Below are 9900 nucleotides of genomic sequence, written 5' to 3'. Positions count from 1 at the left end.
TAAAAAATAATATAAGTGCAATGAGATGCCTTGGATTGTTTCTAGAAACTGAAAAAAAAATTGTTAATAGAAAAACAGATAAAATCTAGTTTAGTTCAAAATAATAAATCAAATTTCCTAAATTTGACTACTATTGCTATAATTTTGTAAGATATGAACTTTAGGGGCAACTGGGTGAAGGGTGTACAGAAACTCTACTGTGTTTATAAATGTATTTTGTAAGTGTAAATTTATTCCAAAATAAACTTAAGGTATAAAAGCCAACATTTGTTGATTTGAGAATCAACAAATGGAAGTAGGTTTTCTGTGTAATGGCTTGGAATAAAATCAAAATTATTCATTACCTTTAAAAATCCAGACTCCATGAAATAGTGATGCATGGAAATAACATGTTCATAGGAAATGTGTGATTTTATTTTTTTTGAATATTAGCATGCTGTTTATGAACTTGTCCTACTAATTAGTTATAGGCTTTCTCTTTGATTCCTTTAAGGCATTTGTATATTCTTTGATCATTTAACACTTTCTTTTTTTAAACTTTTTTTACTTCTATATGGACACAATGACTATTTATTTTTATGTGGTGCTGAGGTACAAACCCAGTGCCTCACTTGTGCTGGGCAAGTGTTCTACCACCGAGCTACAACTCCAGCCCCAGCACTTTCTTTTAACACAAACATCCTTTAAATGGTTCCAGTATGCTGCCCACCTTCCATGCCCCCCACCATTATTTGTGTACTAGAGATAAAATGTCAATGATGTGACTCACTGGTTTGGAATTAAGACATTATTAAGTATAGTTTTGTTCAGTTACTTGAGGTATTAGGTCAAGTTCTAGACAGGGTTGACCTATTGTTAATTTGAATGAATAAAGATGAATATAACTTAAATAGTTTTTTTTAATTGAACTAAAGTAATTTAGAATTGATTACTGCCAGATAATAGAAATTATTCATTTCCAAAATGGACTCTAGCATTGACAACTCTTAAATTTCTATAAATATTAAAAGACTGTAGGAAGGGAACTCTGTAGTTTGCTGAAACTGTTATGTAACTTCTCATTAATAAAACAGCCATGCTAGTCTTATGTATGGCTTTCTGCTTCTGTTGCCAACTTTAATAATTTTAGTTTACATTCATAAAAGGACATAGAAATATGTCCATTAAAAGATATAGAAACTTAAAACCACAGGCCCAGGCCTGAATGAGTCTTGTAGAATAATTGTCAGGCTTAGATTTCTGTTTTGCTTAATAATCTTTACTCAGAATTGGATTATTAATCTTTTGTTAATAGAATTTAAACTCTACTTCTTTGTGGTATAGCAGTATTGTTCCAATTTTGGTAGGGGAGTTTGGGAAAAAAGGATAATTTTTTTCAGACCAAGTTTAAAATCTTTTGATCATTTAATATTTAAAAATATTACAAAACAAATTAATGAAATGAAACTTTTATTATTCTGTGCTAGAAGAGTATTAAAATTTCTGTTTTTAAGGACATTCTTAACATTTATCTGGTTGTCATTTGTGGCCATAAAAGTGAGAATAAAAGAGAATATATAATATATATTGTGCACTTCTTTTTTATATCTTTATTTTTATTTGTTTTTTTTTAATGTGGTGCTGGGGACTGAACCCAGGGCCTCACGCATGCAAGACAAGTGCTCTACCACTGAGCTATAACCCCAGCCCTATTGTGCACTTCTTAGGAACAGGCCCTTTACTTTTATTTAATCTTCATTAAACCTATTTGATAGATTGAAATTCCCTTTTTAAATGAGGCTGAGAGAGTAATAGGTATCTCCATGCTATTCCTGAGACTATGCGGCAGAAAGAACAAGAGCCCTTTGTATGCATTACACACAATTTGGTTCACATTTTTAGCAGCTTCCAGAAAATGCCAACACTTTTTCATGGACAGATAGTAAATTTCAGATTATTTCCACTTTTTCTGGGAAAGAGTACTAGATCACACTGGGTGACCTAGAGCAGATTATCTTGAGACCAGCCTGCATAAGTTCCCCTTGTCCTTGTTCTAGCCTTGATATGGCATTCTATAGAACCCTAACATGTCAGCTGTTCTCTGTTACCTGAATAATGTGTTAACTGATTAATTGCAGAACCCTCACATATTGTGTGCTTCGTTGATCATATGCCAGGAAATTTTGGCTGCCCTGGGGAACATGCTTACAACATGCCTTCGGTCATTAGGTAACTAAAAGTTCTTAGTTGGCATGGGATTCTATATTCTGTTAAATTCTTCCTAGTGTCCATCTGTCCTTCAGCACCATGCAGTCTTGATTTCTGTGGCTCATAAACCTTGAAATTGAATCAAGTGTTTCAGCTTCATTTCTCTTTTTAAAAATTGCTTTACATTGTAATTACTTTGCTTTTCCATATAAATTATAGAATATTCTCATCTATAGCTACAGAGAAAAAAATCATTGAAATTTTGGTAAGAACTGCAGTAACCTGTGTATCAATTTGGGGTGAAATGGCATCTTCACATCCATGAACCTTGTACCAGGTGGTTTTTGTTGGTCTGGCTCTGGCACCATGGAAGGTTCTTTTCTGATTGTACTCTTTTCAGTTCACAGTCTGTGTTTTATTCATCACTTTCTATTTATTTTCTCAAGCCAAGTGCTTTTAACCTGAAAACATTAATTTCACATCATTTTTCCTTGATGAGAATTAATCATCACATTGTACCAGAGTTTGTTATATAATTAGTCACACCATACAACTACTTCACCCACAAATTCAGCATTATTAGCCTGGATTTATCCAAAACTTTTAATTTTTTTTTGCTAAGAATTATACCTATTTTTAGGCCCCTTTGCTTTCTGGTCATGCTAGGCTCAGTCAACAGTGCTAGTACTTGGCTTTTTTTCTGGACCATTTTCCTCAGAGAATCAGTTTCATTTTTTGTGTTGGGGATTGAATCCAGAACTTGGTTTGGCTAAGCACATATGTTATTAGCAAACTACACCCCTACATCTCCTCCCCTGATTTTTAAATGCTTCTTTAAAATATGTATATATAGCATGGTAATCACAGTAAAGCCACCTGATCTGCAGAGACTGGGTGGTTGGCTGGGATATCTCACTTATCAATAGGCAAAATATATATCTTGGAAAATGAGTAAATGAGTTTTATGGGTCATGGACCTTTAGCATAGCTGGAGAACAGTTGAAATCTTTAAGTGGCAGTGTGCTGTTGAAGCTTTTCTTGAAGTATTTTTATTGTCGATGAACTTACTTATCTATCTATCCATATGCAGTGCTGAGAATTGCATCTGGTGCTTCACACATGCTAGGCAAGTGCTCGTCCACTGAGCCACAACCACAGTCCACTGTTGAAGCTTTTATTGTGATATCTGAGAGGATCGTGTTGGCCGTCCACCTGTCTTATGGCTGTAGATCTCTTTGCAGTCCTGTGTGTCACTGGTGGGTGGGTGTTCTCTCATTTTAGGGATTTAAAACTTCTTTACATTTGTTAATTTAGTCTCATCACCCTGTATCTCTTCTTATTACATTTTCCTTGGGTTTGGGTATGGGAATCTCTTTAAGAAACTCTTTAGTCTGTTTTGATCTGAGCAAGATCCAAATGAATATTTGTTCACTAAAATTCATTTTTCCTTTGAGCATTAAATGGTTTCATGTACTCTATTTTGTAACTTTTGAGGTATAAGATGAATTTCTGGTTACTGTTTTTAGATTATCCTGTACTGTGGCCTTTAACTGACATTTTCTTTCAGGGTGCTCCTAGATGGGGAAAAATGCTTTCAACAGAGACATTGACTTGAGGTAGAGTCTCCTGCATCTCTAGGCCTTAGGTCTAATCGCAACAGCTACAGGAGGCCTCACTTTTTCAGGAGGGAGGCTGTCAAGGAAAGTCCAGCAATGGATGATAAAATAGTTTTCAGAACATTATGGTCTCTAATTTTTAAAAAATAGAATTCAAGTCTGTTTTCACAGATTTGCTCTGGAGGAGGTTGGTGACTGCATTCTGGGTCCTAGAAGAATACTGTCATGAATGGCAGCTTATCCCAGTTATGCACTCTTTATTGATAACCTGGCTGCATTTGTGGTGGTAAGACTAAGAGAAGTACTGGAGCAAACCTCTCCAAGGTTAAGCAGCAGAGGCTAAAAAGAATAATTTTAAGAGGGTATTTTTATATGTGTATTCTGACCAATAATTTGCCTTCTTTAGAAATTGAATAGTTTTAATGTTAATGATATCTAGTATAAGTAATTCATTTCAAAAGAGGCACAACAAATAGGATATTTATAGCTTACCTGGTAGGTACAGAGAGGACTTTTGTACTAGATTTAATTATTATTTTTTTAGATTTTTTTAAGTTGTTGATGGACTTTTATTTTTTATTCATTTATATGTGATGCCTAGAATTGAACCCAGTACCTCACACATGCTAGGCAAGTGCTCTACTACCGAGCTACAACCCCCCTATGGACTTAATTATTAATATCTATCATTCAAATGACTAAAAGTATTCATGAAAATCAGGAATGTTTATGTAACATTTAACTTAAGAGAGAGTTTTTCCCAAGGACAATGCTTGATATTTTTAATCAGCCGGGGCTGCTGCCTTTCACAGTCTTTTTGAACCTAAGAGAAGTAGACATTATCAGGATTGACCAATCTCCTCCCATTTTGGCAAAGCCCTTTTTTCCGTATGCAATGTCAGGCAGGAGTGTGGACACTTCTTTATGATGTTGTATTTTCAAAGTTATTTTCTTCAGCTCTTTTTATTAGGTCATTTCTCCAGAAATATATTTTACTTCATTGTTCTTCACTGTAATATTGGTGTTCCCTGACCTGTGCACTTTATTGGAAAGTTTTTCTAAAAACTTTGACACTTGAAATGAAATGCACATAAGATGTGGCATGACATTACTGGACCTTTTCCTTTCTTCTACCCCAAATGCTATTTTCTATTGTTCATCATGAACTCATTCATATAGCATTAATAACAAACTCACAACTCACAATGATATAAACTCATTTACATAAGCCCATCATATTATTTTAAACTCATCGATGGGCCAATTAAACCACTAGGGGGTGGTTTTACATTTTATGTTTGCATTTAACTTTTTCCTTCTCCTTCCTCAGTTTTTCTTTTTCATGCTGACTGAAGCAGAATTGGTAGCATTTTATGTGCACCCAACACTCAGCAGCTGTTGGAAACAGTGCCTTGGAAGTGGTGGGAAAGGGTCCCTGCTCCCTGGGATCTTAGGATGGAGAACTGGGACAGTATTGGTGCCCTGTCAGTGGTGTGGGGTGTGAGCCATGCTGGGAAGTGGTGCAGCCTTTGGGGTCAGGCAGAGCCTGGCTATCTCACTGCTCAAGGTTGGGGTGGACTTCCTGGAATCTAGTGGGGGCAGAGAGGAGGAAGAGACAGGCAAGGAAGTACCCAAGCAGACGTCTGAGGCTAGAAGTCATGATCTGTGGCAACCCAAAGACCCACAGTCCTTAGAGTGTCTCTCATGACTGTATTCTAGGTCAGCATTGCCAGAGGTTTTATGGAGGATCAGTTTTAAAACGGCTTGCCATCACACAAAGTGTTCTTAGACTTGTACCTAATCTTTAAAAAAAGAAATGGTAGGGAACCTGGCATGGTGATACACTCCCATAATCCCAGTGAATTGGGAGGCTGAGGCAGGAGGACTACAAGTTTGAGGCCAGCCAGCCTCAGCAACTTAGTGAGACCTTGTATCAAAAAAAAAAAAAAGACTGGGAGTGAATGAAGCTCAGTGGTTAAATATCCTTAGGTTCAATCCCCACCAGCAAAAAGAGAGAGAGAGAAAGAGAAAGAAAGAGAGAGAGAGAGAGAGAGAGAGAGAGAGAGAGAAATGGTATGGGGTTATTGGCCTTCTCTTTCATTGTATGTTGAAACATTTTAATATACAAAGATCAATAAGTATTCCCGCTTCTGTAGGAGGAGGTAGCACATTTATCTGGTAACCCATTTCTACCTTCACCCCATCATACACTGGGAATAGACATTTTGGGACTTAGAGTACAGGATTCACAAAGAGGATCTTTGTAAACATAAACATGTAAAGTCTAACCTGAGACCTGTTTCAAGTAATATGGATTTAATCCTAGAGTCTTTATTTGATTGCCTGTTTAAGAACTTTGATTGAATGGGGTTAGTATTTGGAATACAAATAGGTGGGACCTTTCTTTGAGAAAGCAAGTTGAATGTGATTGGGTAGATGGATCCAGCTATAAGCAGAATGGGGAGGGAGAGTGGGTGAGGCTGAAGACAAGCCTTATAATTACATAAGTGTACTTATTAACTCAAATAGTCACAGAAGACTGTGTGTTAGTCAACTTTCTATTACTGTAATGAAGTACCTGAGATAAGCAGCTCATAAAGTAAAAACTGAACCTCACATTTTCTGAGGTTCAGTTGTTTCTGTTGCTTTGGGTCTGTGGTACCTCATGGTGGGAATGTGTTGTGGGGCAAGACCATCCACTTTATTTCCAAGAAGAAAAAATAAAATAAAGAAGGGTCCATGTCCCATATTCCTCCACAAGGGCACACCTCCCATTACCCAATGACTTAAAGACCTCCTCCCCCAGGCTCCACCTCTGAAAGGCTTTAACATCTCCTACTAGCGCCACTTGGGGATTAAGTCTTCTACAAGTGGACACTTTAGGGGCACTCATCTACACTATAGCACAGTGTGAATCATATATTACTGTTATCCCCATTATAACTGAGGCAAAGAGAGTTCAAGGAACAAAATGGGTCATTTTGAGCCAGGAATCAAAGCCTGTGCCAGAGCAGTTTGCTGACTGCTACCCCATACTACCTTCTCAGAGGTCCTTGAGATGAGGATCCACTTCTGCTTGACTCACCCTTCAGAGGCTATAGATAGCTGTCAGCAGTTACACTTTTCAAAATTTACTTGTTTGGGGGTTGGAGAACTGGAGGGGAAAAGCAGTGGAATTGCTTTGTTTGGGGTTAGTTAGTAATACAATTCCTCCCACCAGGTGGAAATTTTCTGGTGAATTTGATGTTTAGATGAAGGCAGATGGGAAGTCATCACCCAGGGAAAAGTCCTGGGGATCCTAGGATCCAGGATGTGCCCAGCAGTGCCCATGCAGTACTCTTCTCAGGCCTCTCATGAGCTTACAGCCTTGAACTTGATAATCTTATCTGAGATAGAAAACAGAACCTAACAGGTGGAAGAACCACACTCTTTTCTTGATAAATTATAGATGCGTCACATTCCAGAACCATCCCTTTGCTGCTCTTGTCCCATTAATGTGAGCGGTTCCCAGATGGGTCAGTAGGAATGAGAATGTGGCAGGGATCAAAAGGGGGCCAGTATGCAGTGCACAAACAGGCAGATCTCCCACGCCCAAAATGACAAAATGTCCTTTATTCTGCTTCTCCATTTTCCTGCCCCCAAATGCTAGATGCAGTGATGGTTCACTTACGGCCTCACTGTACCATTTCCTATGTCTGTCTAGAACTCAACATCTGGAGTGCATTTTGTACTGAGCACATCTCAGTGTAGACCAGTCACACTTGAAGTCCCTGGTGGCCACAGGTGGTGAGTGGCTGCCATGTCCATAGCCTGGCCCTAAATGGTGGTTCTTGATCACCCACCCTTGTTCTCCTGCAGCTTCTCATGGTTCTCCCACTGCTCAAGTAAAACCACCTCCAGAGAGTAGTCCTCTGCCCTCCCTCACTGCCCACACATTGTCTCCTTGGAGACAGCATTCACAAGCACACCACCAGCCCAGCGCCTCAACTCCATCTAACTACCTCAAATTCTGCTTCTCCAAAAGTTCCTCATCTAAGGCTGGCTTCTCTGCTTCCTTCCCTGCTTTGTCCTACCCCCACTGGTTTCTAGTGTTTACTGTAATTTTGTAAAGCAGTTAAGAAGTCCGTCTATGTAGGCAAAAAGCTTTGAACACCAAGAACCCATGAGCTGAGAGTCTGTGGAAGTTGAACAGCACTTGTAAGAAAGCCCAGCATATTTAACAGTGTGCAGAATTCTTACAGTCAGCTAGGTGATTATGTTTCTACAGCTAATCATGAACATCACACTTTTTGTTGCTTTTATTCATGGGCAGAGCAAGCATTTTCATAGCAAATGGAAAGGTAGGGGAGGGGCAACCCATGCTCAGAGAAGCTGGAGGTTTGCTTCCTCTGCCCTCCCTGCAGTTTCTTGGTACCTTCACTGTTCAAAGTTTTCCTGCCTTGGGAATAGTGCTTTGGTTTGTATGGGACATCTCCTGATGTGTACTGGTCAGTTCTCTAGAAGAAGAATGAAAAACTGATTTAGGGCTCCATATAAGATAAAGCTAGCTGCTGATTTCACCCTCTGCACCCATGCAGAAAACATGGAACAAGCCTGTCAGAAGGGCCCTGGCCCTCTTGGACCATGGCTCCCAAGCAGGAATGATTTTTGCAAGAGAGCTGGATGCCCCAGTAGTTAATAGAAGAGCCTGGAATTCACATGGCCCTTTTGTATGCATTACTTTTGTTTTAGTCAGCTTTTTTTGTCATTGAGGCAAAAAGACCCAAGAACAACAACATAGAGGAGGAAACATTTATTTGGCATTCATGGTTTCAGAAGCCTCAGCCCATAGAGGGTCAACTCTCTGGATGAGGCAGAACAGCATGGCAGAAGAATGTGGTAGAGGAAAGTGGCTCAGGACATAGCAAGCAGGAAACAGAGAGCTCCACTTACTAGGTACAAAATGTATACTTGAAAGGCACATCCTCTGTGACCCATCTCCTCCAGCCACAATCTACCCACCCATGGTCACCATCCACTTGATCCATTCAAGTAGATCAAGGCACTGATTAGGTCAATGGCCTCATAACACAATTGTTTCACCTCTACCATTTCTTGCATTGTCTCACATGTGAGTTTTTAGGGAGTATTTCATACCTAAAACATGTTAATTTTATATTTTAAAAGTAGATATTTCATTGAGTTATCTTTTCATAAAAATACCTCAAGGATGCTGTTACCATTTATGTACAATCAGCATGATTTGTGGAATTGGAAGCTCAATAGTTTATAAATTTGTTTCTGCATAGGTGTCATAGTAGAGAGCATATAATTCATATCAATTTAAAAGTGATCTCTAGAGATATTAAGATAATGTTTACAATGGCTTTTTTCTTAATTGGAATGTTTTATAAAAATTCGGCCATCTCAGCTACAGTGAAGAAACTAGCTTGCTGGGAAGAACAGGAACTCTAGAGTCAGAAGTATCTATGATCAATTCTTGATTTCACTGTTGGGGAAGTTACTTTAATCTTTCTGAGTCCCTTCCCTTTTACATAAAATAAAATTGACTTCATCAAATAAAATTTTATTCTTGCTCAGTAAGTGTCAGTTTTCTTCCTGCTATTCCTGAAGGCTGGAGATGAAGAGACACAGTGAAGAAGAGCAATGTGAGGAAGAGCAATGAACTGATGCACAAGGTCTCCTGGATACTGCTGTTGTTGACCTTGAAGTGGGCATTCAGGGCAGAACGTTCTCCAAGAGACTATGGAAGCTAGCTTCCACCTGAATCACCATTCTAGAATAGTTTTCCTTTCTCATGCAGAGGTCTTATTCTTCAAATAAACTTTTGTGAAGAATTTGTGTGGATGCTAACCCACAACAAGGGAGGCTGGGGAGGGGAAGAATAGAAGTCTTTTGATTAGACAAAGGGGAATGAAAGGAAGAGAGGTGGGAGAGGAATAGGAAGGACAGTAGAATGAATCAGACTTAACTTTCCTATCCTCGTATTTGAATATATGACCAGGGTAACTCTTCATCATGTACAACCAAAATAATAGAATCCTAATTATAATAAGTTACACTTCATGTATGCATAATATGGCAAAAATATATTCTA

The sequence above is a fragment of the Callospermophilus lateralis genome, chromosome 13, assembly GCF_048772815.1.
Source record: "Callospermophilus lateralis isolate mCalLat2 chromosome 13, mCalLat2.hap1, whole genome shotgun sequence".
NCBI lineage: Eukaryota > Metazoa > Chordata > Mammalia > Rodentia > Sciuridae > Callospermophilus > Callospermophilus lateralis.
This window is presented reverse-complemented; position numbering follows the sequence as displayed.